Below are 12,680 nucleotides of genomic sequence, written 5' to 3' on the forward strand. Positions count from 1 at the left end.
ATACAATGAACCAAATGATTAAAACAAATTAAAAATAAAGGAGGTGTCTGTGTGCTATTTATTAAAAATGACAGTGTAGATAAAGAATAGCTATTATTAACTGTCTTATCCCGCGGTTATATAATTATGCTAACCGTGGTAATAGCTATATAAATACAATTGTAGGTCGTCAGATAACTACTCCTAAATAGGTGAGAGTGTTACTGCTGGAAGAGGGTTACTTGCTCTGTGTGTCCATAACCATGCTTGTATGTGGGGTATTATAATCCAACCTCTATATACACTTACACAGTGTTATCAGACCACCAGGTTCAGGAATCACTGAGCCTGTAGGTCTGTCTTGGCGAACAGCTTGACAAATAGTAGCCAAATACTCTTATAAAAGTATAGCCATGCATAATAATGGTATATTGCTGTCCTCTCTGTTGGCAGTAAGTTCTGGTAAATACAGGTACTGTATGCCAGCAGTAGTTATGGAGGTTTCCCTCACACCATGGTGAGGTGCCCTATGTATGGAGGGGAGTGGCTGTATGCTCTGAGTCTCTGGATAGTGACATCAGGGATGTGCCCGCCTCCTGAAGTATATAAGGCACAACACAGTTAGTTTCATTGTGTACAGCGCTGACCCTGTGAAACCAACTCAACTGTGGCAAGTAACACAGATCAAGAAGCTTCCTAAAGAGTGCGACAATACACTCAACAAGAGAACTTGGAGTAATGAGGCTCAAGCCTCGGTATCCAATATCACCACTGACAGATTTAATCTGTCAGTCAGAACAGAACGGTCAGTTTCATTGTGTTCCAGCAGCTGTGGAAAGCTGTTGGGAAGTTGTATTGTCCTGCATAAGGGATTGTAGGAACACTTTGTGACCCTAGTGACGTAACTAGAGGTCCAGGTTGACCAATCAGCCTGTCTAAGCCACTCTGTGTCCAGGAACCTGGCGCAGAAAGGATCTCCCTAGGAGAAGAGGGAATCCCACTTCAATTTGGGAGGGCGTACCTGGCAAAGGGACAGCACGGAGAGATGTGCGGCTAGAGCCGGCAGCTGCATGGGGCAGTCTGCTACATCACCGTCTACAATAAAGATGACCTTGTTAACGATACCCCCACTGTGTGAGTGTGAAATTACTCAGGAGTGGATGGCACCACCAAGAAGGAGTTCCTCACCAGGACCATCTCCCTGCGGAAGCATAGACCCTGATGAGGTGGAGGCGCTGCACATGATGTAAGTTGAACTCGCACCCACTACCTCAGCCACCTATCCTGTTGGATATCCCCTAATACCATCAAGCGGGAGACTCGGGGGTTCTGTTGCCTACAGGTGCACCACTAAACACACGTAATGGGGGTTGGTTATTAGAGTACCCGGGCCAATGTGAGATTGGGGGGGGGGGGAAACCCGTTACAAGAGAAATAGAGGAACATAGCATTTTATCTTTGTGGTTCCCCTATAGGCTTAAGCTTGCTGCATGGTCACAGCTTTGAGCACAGCCAGGGTTAAGATGCATAGCCAGTAAACCCACCCACAGACAGCTGTTTCAACCTTAATTGGTCTCATCAGTGTGGGGTTGGTTACACTGGCTATGCAAAAATGAAGCTATGAGGATGGGTTTTACCATACTTAGTTAAGTTATGGTGGGTAAAATATATATATATATATATATATATATATATATATATATATATATATATATGTAGAGGTATCAGTACCGTGTTAGCCAAGCTTCAATAATCAAAAAATAAATAGATGATACCGTTCTGTGGCTAACGAAATGCTTTTATTTGTGCGAGCTTTCGAGATACACTGATCTCTTCTTCCGGCGATGTTAATAATGAATGAAGCAAAATGTATACTTAAAAACAGTGTCTCTTGGAATGTTATCTGTGCTGTTCCTTCCCCTGGTGTGGATGTGTTTTATGGCTAGAGGTGTCAAAAGGTTACTGAAAGCAAGTGAAGAAAGAGTGTGTATGTGTATCAGTGTGAATAAAAATGAATGGAGAGCCCACAGTATATACAGTGCTTTACACAAGGTGTGTGGAGTGGGAGTGGATATAAATGGTGTGGGTGGGTGTGGAAATGTGAGAGTTTGTAGCACAACTAAAAGTGTGTGTGGATACTTAGTGGTCCCTATTGGTGTATAGGGATGGAAAAACAAGGAGTATTAGTACGTGTGAGAGACAGCTGTGTGTGCATACATATAGCACAGTATGTACAGACATGGCCTTTAGCGCTGATGGGACGAGAGTTCACTACTGTCAGTAATGACTCATAAAATTTCAATCTCTATATATATATATATAGTCACGGTATGGAGATTTGCACTCACGGTTTAGTTTAGGAGGCAGATGCTTGTCCCATATGTAGCATATAGACGTGTGGTAACCAGGGGATCCTGATGACCAAAGAAGACAGCACACTGCAAGGTTGATGTCAAAAAAGTGTATTGTGGAACACAGGGCCGCCAACGTTTCGGTCCTCACAACGGGACCTTCCTCAGGGCAGTGCACAACAGACTAATACAAGCACCCATTTATACCCCTAAAAACATACAAGAAATCACCTGAAAACAATCATAGAAAATCCAAATTACAATCCCAGGTACAACCCACAACACATCACAGCCAATCGAACATACTGATACTGACCAGCACCAATGAAACAACTTGATCTGAACCCTTGTATGATTGGTCACCTGTTATACCAATGCTGTCCACATAGTGACGTCACTGTGCAACCTGATTGCATCTTGGTAACCATGGCTAAAAATGCATAGTGTGCAACAAAAGAGAACATGCATATACATCTAGATCTGAGTAAATACATGTGCAATAATAAAAGAAGCTGCCCGCAATTGACTCTACCAGATCGTGCTATATTGACAGCCAGAAAGACTCATCGTGACCGCATATGTGTCTATGTCGTACCTTATGCAGCCTGTCAGTAGAATGATACACCACGTTTGTGTTACTTACCCCGAACTGCCCGATCGCGTCTCTTGCAGAGAGGGGGGGCGCACGGCCTCTCACTTCACTACAGCGCGTGTGCGCAATGAACCCATAGCAACCTGATCGCATTCCTAGCAAAGGCGGGGGGCGCCGTGCGTATTCTGTTATTATTTACTCACGCGCGCATGCGCAGTGTGTCCCTAGCGACTCGATCGCGTCCCTGGCTGTAGGGGGGAGGGGTACGCTTGTATGCGCACTGGATCAACGCATGTGCGCATGCGCAATGCAACACTAGTGACGCGAACGCAACTCAACCAGAGAAGGGAGGGGTGCGAACACAATAGGGCATAGGTCTTTTGCACATGCGTCGTGTACACTCTAGCAACCCGACAGCGTCCGTGCCAACCATTGAGAAGGTACGGATGTGGTCGCCGATACAACCCATGCTGCGATTTCAGCAATGCAATAAACTATAGGGCCAAAAGCTGAATGCAGAGAGGGCAAAGATAAACACAATACCAAACATATTAAAAGAATACACCATCCACATCATAGTATTTGCTGCCCATTTAAGTATGTACATGGGGGACTCTAATGTCAATAGATAATACATAAGTGCATGGAACCAAACCTAATTGATTATTGATGCAATAACCATGTACTATTCTATCTGCTGGCAAAATTTGATGCGAGCAGGTGTGCTCCATGCATATTGTAGGATGATGTATATATAGCTTAAATGCCAAAAATCTATCCATATAGGATGTCAATAAGCTCTATGTTAGTTCAATGTCTGCCTATCGGCTGTGTTGTTAGTTGATCCGAAACATAGATCACCAAGTGATGCAAGACACCTAAGGGTGAAGACAATGAATGAAACATACAGGGAAAGGGGGATGGAGGAATTAGACATTGCTATGGAATACGTACACACTGAAATAATGAAAAAACATTTTACAAAAAACAGCCTAACTTCAAATCCTCATTTAGTCCATACGGTGAAATGGTCTTGAGTTCATATATTAGTCTTGCCTCCTGTTGCAGAAGCATCTTGTTTCTGTCTCCACCCCGAGGTGGTGGTTGCACCTGTAGGATGGGCATACAACGCATAGTAGCCAAGGAGTGCCGCATTTCTTTGAAATGCCTAGCAACCGGCAGATACTTGAGCTCAGTCTGGTCGTCCGTGCTCTTCAATGCTTTCCTAATTGTGGATCGATGGATCGCAATTCTCTCCTTTAGCATGCGTGTCGTTTTGCCCACGTAGCGAAGACCACAGGGGCACGTGATCATATACACGACAAAGCGGGACTCACAATTTAGGAAATGCTTGATCTTGATTGAAGCCCCACTGTGAGGATGGGAATAGCTGGAGCCCGTTTGCATGAAGCCGCAATTGGTACAGCCATGGCACCGTTACGATCCTGGTTTTCTATCGAGCCAGGTTTTGAGAGGTCCATATTTGTCAACTGGGTCCGCTTGCGTCAGCATATCCCCTAAGTTACGTCCCCGCTTGTAGCAGAACAAGGGGGGATCTTTACAGATTTTTCCAATTTTATTATCATTAGCTAAGATATGCCAGTTCTTGTGTACGCTATGTTTGATGCGGTTGGACGCCGTGCAAAAAGTACTGACAAAATGACAACGTTGTTGAATCGGTTTGATTTTGTTCGATTGCAGCAAAGCCTCTCTGTCAAGGCTCCTTACTTTCTTCAGGGCCTCACTAATGTCCTTGTGGTAATAGCCCCTATCTTGAAACGTACTGCCATGTCTGAAAGTGCCGTTTCCAGTTCATCTGGATTAGAAATTATCCTCTTCACTCTGAGAAACTGGGAAAAGGGGAGTCCCCTCTTGAGTGGTGTTGGGTGGTGGCTGGTGGCATACAGCAGCGTGTTTCTATCTGTATCTTTGTGGTAAAGCCTGGTAGCCAAGCCACCACCGGACCTGTACACTATGGTGTCCAAAAAGGAAATCTCGGAGTTGCTAAACTGTGCTGTGAATCTGATTGTAGATGGAATTTGATTCAAGTGTTCAATGAATTCTAAGAGCGCAGTCTCCGGCACATCCCATATGAGAAATATGTCGTCTATGTAGCTTAGGTATTTCTTTATACATACTGCATGTGGGGCATCATGTAAGATGTGCGTATGTTCATACACATCCATGAATAGATTAGCATAAGATGGGGCCATATTGGACTCCATTGCGGTCCCGCTTAGCTGCAAATAAGTGCTTCTCTCGAATCTGAAATAATTTTTGTTGAGGATGATTTCCATGAGCAACATTAAGAATTCCACCGGTGGACCTTCATGTGATGAAAAGGCCCCAAACTTAGATCTAACAGCATCCAGCCCCTCTTGGTGGGGTATATTGGTGTAAAGACTACTGACGTCTAGAGTGACCAGAATATAATCCATTTTTTCCAATTTGATGTCTCCAATCTACAGATGAAAATCCGTCGTGTCTTTAACGAAAGAACTCATACCCATGACCATAGGCTGGAGAAAAATATCAATAAATTGAGACAGTGGATGGCATAGAGATCCTCTTGCGGAAATGATAGGTCTTCCAGGGGGATTCGTGGCTGATTTGTGTATTTTAGGCAAGGTGTACAGAATTGGCATTCTTGGAAAGGGCTGTGTAAGAAATTTGCCCGTTTCTTCAGAGATCCAGTTGTTCGAAACTCCCATCTGTATGATAGAATCCACTTCCTTTTTATACTCCACTGTGGGATCCCCTGGTAAGTGTCTATATGTGGATGTGTTGGATAATTGATCCTCTATTTCCCTTTTATAGTCCACATATTTGAGTAACACAATGCCACCCCCTTTGTCCGCTGCGCGGATGATGATATCTTTGTTTTTTCTAAGTGTAACAATAGCCGATTTTTCTTCTCGTGTGATGTTATAATAGCTAACTTTTTTGGTCTTAATATCGATGCCAGTTTCCTTATCTAAAACATTCATGAAAGCAGAAATACTATGGTTATTTGTTTGAGGATCAAAATTACTGCTACACTTAAACGTGTTTGCCTTCACTGAGGTGTTTAGTGGAGGCTGTTTGATGAAAAAATCCTTAAGCCTCAGTTGTCTGTGAAACTTATACATTTCAACTTCCCAGTTAAAGCTGCGTTGAACGTTAGTGGGTACAAAACTAAGGCCTTTATGGAGAACGCTTAGCTGCGCCGCGGTCAGAGTAAAATCCGTAAGGTTGTATATTACCGTGCTGGCCTGCGTCCGCGAGGTCCTCTGCCTCTCCTGTTTTCGCGCTCTGGATACCGCCGGTTTTCTCCCACCCCTCCTGGTGGGTCCCTTCCGTCTGTGTCTGGAAACGGAGGTTTGGCATGGCCGGCGTTCGCTGGACCTAAAAAATCACTTCCAGAGCCCTCCGTATTATCTGAGAAGTCAGTGTCACTCGTAGGCACACCTGATCTGTAAGCAGACTTCCTAGCACGAGTGGATTTACGTCTCTGTGCCCCACGGCGTGCATTTGGTTCCCCTAGTCCTAGCAACCAGCGATAGACCTTGCGTTCTTTATAGTCAGCTTTAACAAGCCGCAGCTTTTCCTTCTTGTACTTAATGAGATTGTCCCTGTAGTTATCGATTGTGGTCTGGATCTTATCGGTCCAATCAGTACTTGTGTCAGCCGAAAGTTTGTCACCCTGCTTCCCTTGGATCAAATCTATCTCTTGTCGGATCTTTGCAATTTCCTTACTGGATTGCTCTATGACCAGAATCATAAGGTCACTAGAGCATTTATTTAGAATGGCAATCCATTTTTTGCAAAAATCTGGATCATTGCGTCCAATGGTGGGCTGATTCCTGATTCTAAAACCACGTGGGAGTAACTTCTCTTTATGGTAGTGTGATAGTGTCACTCCGTGAAGAAAGAAATCTACTTCTCATTTCTTGAGCTTAATTAGGTCATTGTAAATATCAACTGGTTTGTCTGGTCCCAAAACTGATTCAAATGACTCAGCGTACCGTATTTTGGCTATCTCAGCGTCGCTGAAACTGGCAGTGTCTGATAATGTAGTGAAAATTCCCGCAAAGTCTGCAAATTCCTCCATTAAAAATGAACTCAAGTATAGTCATTAAAAATACAATATGCTGTAGGCAATTGTAATCCCAAACCTACAGCTAAAGTAAGGGTGGTAAATGTTTGAGGTGGTGCCATAAAGCTCTTAGAAAAATATGGTCATGGTATGGAGATTTGCACTCACGGTTTGGTTTAGGAGGCAGATGCTTGTCCCATATGTAGCATATAGACGTGTGGTAACCAGGGGATCCTGATGACCAAAGAAGACAGCACACTGCAAGGTTGATGTCAAAAAAGTGTATTGTGGAACACAGGGCCGGCAACGTTTCGGTCCTCACAACGGGACCTTCCTCAGGGCTGTGCACAACAGACTAATACAAGCACCCATATATACCCCTAAAAACATACAAGAAATCACCTGAAAACAATCATAGAAAATCCAAATTACAATCCCAGGTACAACCCACAACACGTCACAGCCAATCGAACATACTGATACTGACCAGCACCAATGAAACAACTTGATCTGAACCCTTGTATGATTGGTCACCTGTTATACCAATGCTGTCCACATAGTGACATCACTGTGCAACCTGATTGCATCTTGGTAACCATGGCTAAAAATGCATAGTGTGCAACAAAAGAGAACATGCATATACATCTAGATCTGAGTAAATACATGTGCAATAATAAAAGAATCTGCCCGCAATTGACTCTACCAGATCGTGCTATATTGACAGCCAGAAAGACTCATCGTGACCGCATATTTGTCTATATGTCGTACCTTATGCAGCCTGTCAGTAGAATGATACACCACGTTTGTGTTACTTACCCGCGAACGCAACTCAACCAGAGAAGGGAGGGGTGCGAACACAATAGGGCATAGGTCTTTTGCACATGCGTCGTGTACACTCTAGCAACCCGACAGCGTCCGTGCCAACCATTGAGATAGGGTTCAGATCAAGTTGTTTCATTGGTGCTGGTCAGTATCAGTATGTTCGATTGGCTGTGACGTGTTGTGGGTTGTACCTGGGATTGTAATTTGGATTTTCTATGATTGTTTTCAGGTGATTTCTTGTATGTTTTTAGGGGTATAAATGGGTGCTTGTATTAGTCTGTTGTGCACTGCCCTGAGGAAGGTCCCGTTGTGAGGACCGAAACGTTGGCGGCCCTGTGTTCCACAATACACTTTTTTGACATCAACCTTGCAGTGTGCTGTCTTCTTTGGTCATCAGGATCCCCTGGTTACCACACGTCTATATATATATATATATATATATATATATATATATATATATATATATATATATATATATATATATGTATAGTATATGTGAAAGCTGGTATTGGCTGATTGGAGGGTGGCTCCTCTTCCCTAGTTTGAAGCTCACCCCCTCCCACTTTCAAATGGTTAAAAGCTCACTCCATTGCATCTACCACTCTCAGGGGAACTTGCTTGCTTGCAGTTTGATTGTGATAAATCTAATTCAGAGTGCTTTTCCTGGTAATGTACAGGTTAATAAGAGCTTCAATCAGACTTAGAACTATGCAACTAATTTTGACAGATTTATTATAAATCATTCTTCCTGGTAATGCACAGGTTATTAAGAATTTATATTAGTGTTAGGTAACCTTGAGATGTGGTCTGCCGTGTAGGGGCTCAAGGGCTTACAACACTTTGGCCAAAGAGTTAAACTAAAAGACCATTTTATTCAAAAGATATCTATACATATATATTTAGGCACTGTACCGTGTATAAGTTGCATTGGATGTAGCACTGAGCTCTGTCTGTGTTTCATGTTCTGTCTCAGGTTTTAAATATAGTATATGTGATATAGAATAGTCTAATATTACACTATACATAATGTATGTATAGGTAGATAACTGACACTAATGTATAGGTAATAAAGAACATTAATCCACAGAGCTTGCACTCATGTACAGTGTGACAAATAAGAAAGTGTCCTTGTCTATGTAGCCACGGCTGATCATATGGTAGAAATGGGCAGCAGAGGGTGAAGGGGAGATCGAGGGTAGAAATTGAAGGCTGCGGCGGTTGGATGGGCCTTCCTCTAACCACCGTGTGACTGCTCTTTGCTGCAAGCCACTCACTGATGGAATTGTGGGGTGCGACGTCACAGCGCCAGTATCACTGACCGCAGAGCCCTGAGAAATTAAATCCCAGAATTCAATGAGTCGCCCCATCACTGGCAGATATGAAGAATGGGGAAAGAGATTTACCTCTCTCCTCCCGAGGCCGGGACATTGGATTAACAAGTCTGTTCTCCTTGCATTAAAAACATGGCATAACTAGTCAATTGAGTTTCAGTCCTTTTCAGTGACTGTTTTCAGCGCCCAAATGATGCACCTGTTACGTCACGGGCCCGCACCCCAAATATCCTATAGGCACGTGAGTTGCGTCATGGTGAAATTTTTATTTTACTACGGAGTCTGATCGAAGAAAAGATCTTCTGCACAATACTGTTCTTTGTCTCATACAACGCATGTATATCTTGGCGAATTTGTGTGTGCACTTTTTGCAGGGTTTTCGTTTACTAAGTTCCCCACACCCCCTGCATCAGTATTTTATACAGGATCGCGCTATTTGTGTCTTCCTTTTTTTCATAAGAACCGATGACTTGTGCTCCCGGACTCACCATTCAGAACTTTTTGTAAATGTAATGACATTTTTTTGCTCCTTTCCCATGGGGACTTCAAAATTAAGAGTGTAATTGTTATACCAAGTTCGTTATTTATATACTATGGTGCACATGCAAAAAAGTTTACACGTAGGGAGAACCATTAGGTAACTGAAGATTAGACATTTCTAACATGTTTGAAATATTAGAGATACGGATTTAAGATGTCCGGTTTTAAAGCACTTGACACTATACCATGGTGGTATGCTTGAAGGGTTAAAATAATGTCCAGTTTAGATGGTTCCAAAACCACAGAGCAATGTGGTTCGTTGAAAGAAATGATTTGCAGATTGAGACTGAATGGATTGTTAGATTTAATACGAAGATCCCTATTGGGATCTATGAGGAAGTTGATTATATTATATTGCTTATTTTGTACGGTTGATATATTGATGCATTCCCCAGGTGCGTTTAATCAATGTCACACAGCGTCTTGTTGCCATGGCAACGTAAAATGATGTAATGACATCACATTGCACGCCGGGTGACATCACGTTGGTGACGTCCACAGTGTCATTTGATGCTGAGACTCGGTAGGAGGAGGGTGACAGGAAGGAGGCGGCCAACACAGGCAAGTGCCTATGGGCGGCAGATCTTCAAATCTGACGCGGCCTTCCACCCATATTAATCATAATTGAGAATTTTCATCTATTACTTTGGGCTCCCTCTAGTGGTAGTACCGTATAGTTTGGAATAAATATTTTTGAATAAAGTATTTTAATTACAGTATATAGAGTCCTTCAAATAGTTTAATAAATAACTTAAAAAATGTGCTGTGATTTTGAGATCAACAGCTTTGTTTATATTTTTTCATAGTAATAGACTTTAAAAAAAAAATTATGTGTACTTTTCTCATATAATCAACTGTAATTTGATATATGTACAATTTTAATACAATTTGCAAAATGACTACAGAATCATAATTCCATAATACTTAATATATGCATTGTATTGATATCATGTACAGGTATACTAAGTGTCTGGCCAATCACTGTGGATGTGAGGGTGTTAATATAGAAGGGTTTAGACGCTATGATGTAGCCCCTGATGAAGCTAAGCCACTCAGCGAATTGCGTAGGGACAGTAGCAGGAACACAGGGCACTACCAAAGCCCAGAGACAGTGACACACTTCCAGCCAGTAACTACCGGTGGGACACTTCCGATGGGACAATTCCGGTTGTGGACTTCCTGGGAAGCGCAAAGGTACGGTTTATGGACTGAGATGCCACACGTGGACACCCTTCCAGAGTAGAGCTTAGCCTCCTATTTGGCAGCCAGAACTGATGAACATCAGCTCAGGAAGTACATGGGAATAGAAGAAGTCGCATCCTGAGTTTCTTATACATGCTTGTATTGTCTTATTAAATCTAAGTGTAAAGTTGTTTTTTTTTAATCTTGAAAAAGGGATAAATAATGAACACTATTTTAGCTTTTTTCTGCTCGAGCTTCATTTCTATGTAGTTGTTCCATAATCGGAGCTTAAAGATCCTACTCATATTGGAGCAGCAGAGATAATAGCTCAGAAGATATGTCATTATGAACGTATAAAGACATTCATGTTGGTTTGCGTTTATTATTCAAATTATTCATTTGACTTTTTTTTACTTTGTTTGGACAATCTTTTCACTTCTAATGATTTTTATAATGATTGTTTTTTTTAAATATTTTTCAACACACATTTATTTACATATTTAGATACTGTATGTGCTCATATATGGGTAATTCTTCTTCTTTAGTGCACTTAAAAAAAACAACTTTTTCTATGTGTTATTACCCTATGCCACATATTGTTTTTGCGTGTAGGTTTTGGTGTTTTTCAGGAAAATGAGAAAGTGACAATCGCAGTTCTCCTGCATTAGGCGCCAAATACACATATGCAAAAGAGGTCAGTCAAATTTAGGAATCAGATATTTGACCAAAATCTAAAAAAAAAATGTATGTGAATTTTTTTTAGCATTAAATAGTATGAATAAATTATTTTGAATGTTCACTATTCTATCTGATTAATGTGAGATTAATTATATGGACAATTGAGCAACCCAAATAATATTATTATGTCTTAGACATGCAATAGTAATTATACCCAAATATGTTCCTGGATTCAAATATGTGTAGTGCTATGGAGGGGAATATTAAAAGTATAATTTTTCAGAAAACCTTGTGTTATGTTCTGCTGACGTACAGTATGATTTGACCATCCTAGAATTGTGGAGTTTCTTAGATTATGCAGGACCTGTTGAAGCATTGAGAAGTTTAAAGTACATGCTGAGACTGATTCAAAATTCAAGGACATAAGACATTAAAGGAACCTCGTTAATAAAACATCTAGCAATTCATTTAACACACTGAACAAAAGTCACTCATCTTCATCAAAGGATCTCACACAAATATAACATGGACAGCTATCGTTAAACACTGTTTAAACATGGAGAATAAAATGGCTAAAAATACAAATTCAGAGATGTAGGGTTGTCCAGGAGTTACCATTAGAAAAGACCAAATTATGCATTTCACAGCAAGTTGCTTTTAGTAATCAAAGAAAGAGTCTTTGGACAAACTAACAAAGTGTTATTATGTTTTATGGCCATTGAATGTGTGATGATAGGTGTGACGGTGAAGGGGTACCCAAACAGTAAATAAAGGTATTATGCCCGGCTGGGTGCCCCTGAGCCATATTGGGGAATTGTCAGCTCTTCAACCCAGTAATGGCAGTAACACTGTGCTTTTAATAAAAATGTCTGTGTGTCTCCCACCAGGTATAAGGTCGCGAGAATCATGTTATTTCTACTGTGCAATGTATTTCAATAGCAGTGTTTTCCTGTAACTGCGCAAAGGAAAAATTGTTTTAAAACCCCGCGGCCCGCAGCACAGCGCATAGCGTTTAGCAAACTTCTGCTAGGAAGGTCCTAGAGCTCTGAGATTTGCTGGGAGAGTAAAATCATGAAAAATGTTATAACGCAATTTTTATAAAGTTTCATAAAAATTGATGAATGAAAGTG

This window comes from Ascaphus truei, chromosome 9, assembly GCF_040206685.1.
Source record: "Ascaphus truei isolate aAscTru1 chromosome 9, aAscTru1.hap1, whole genome shotgun sequence".
In the NCBI taxonomy this organism is placed as follows: Eukaryota; Metazoa; Chordata; class Amphibia; order Anura; family Ascaphidae; genus Ascaphus; species Ascaphus truei.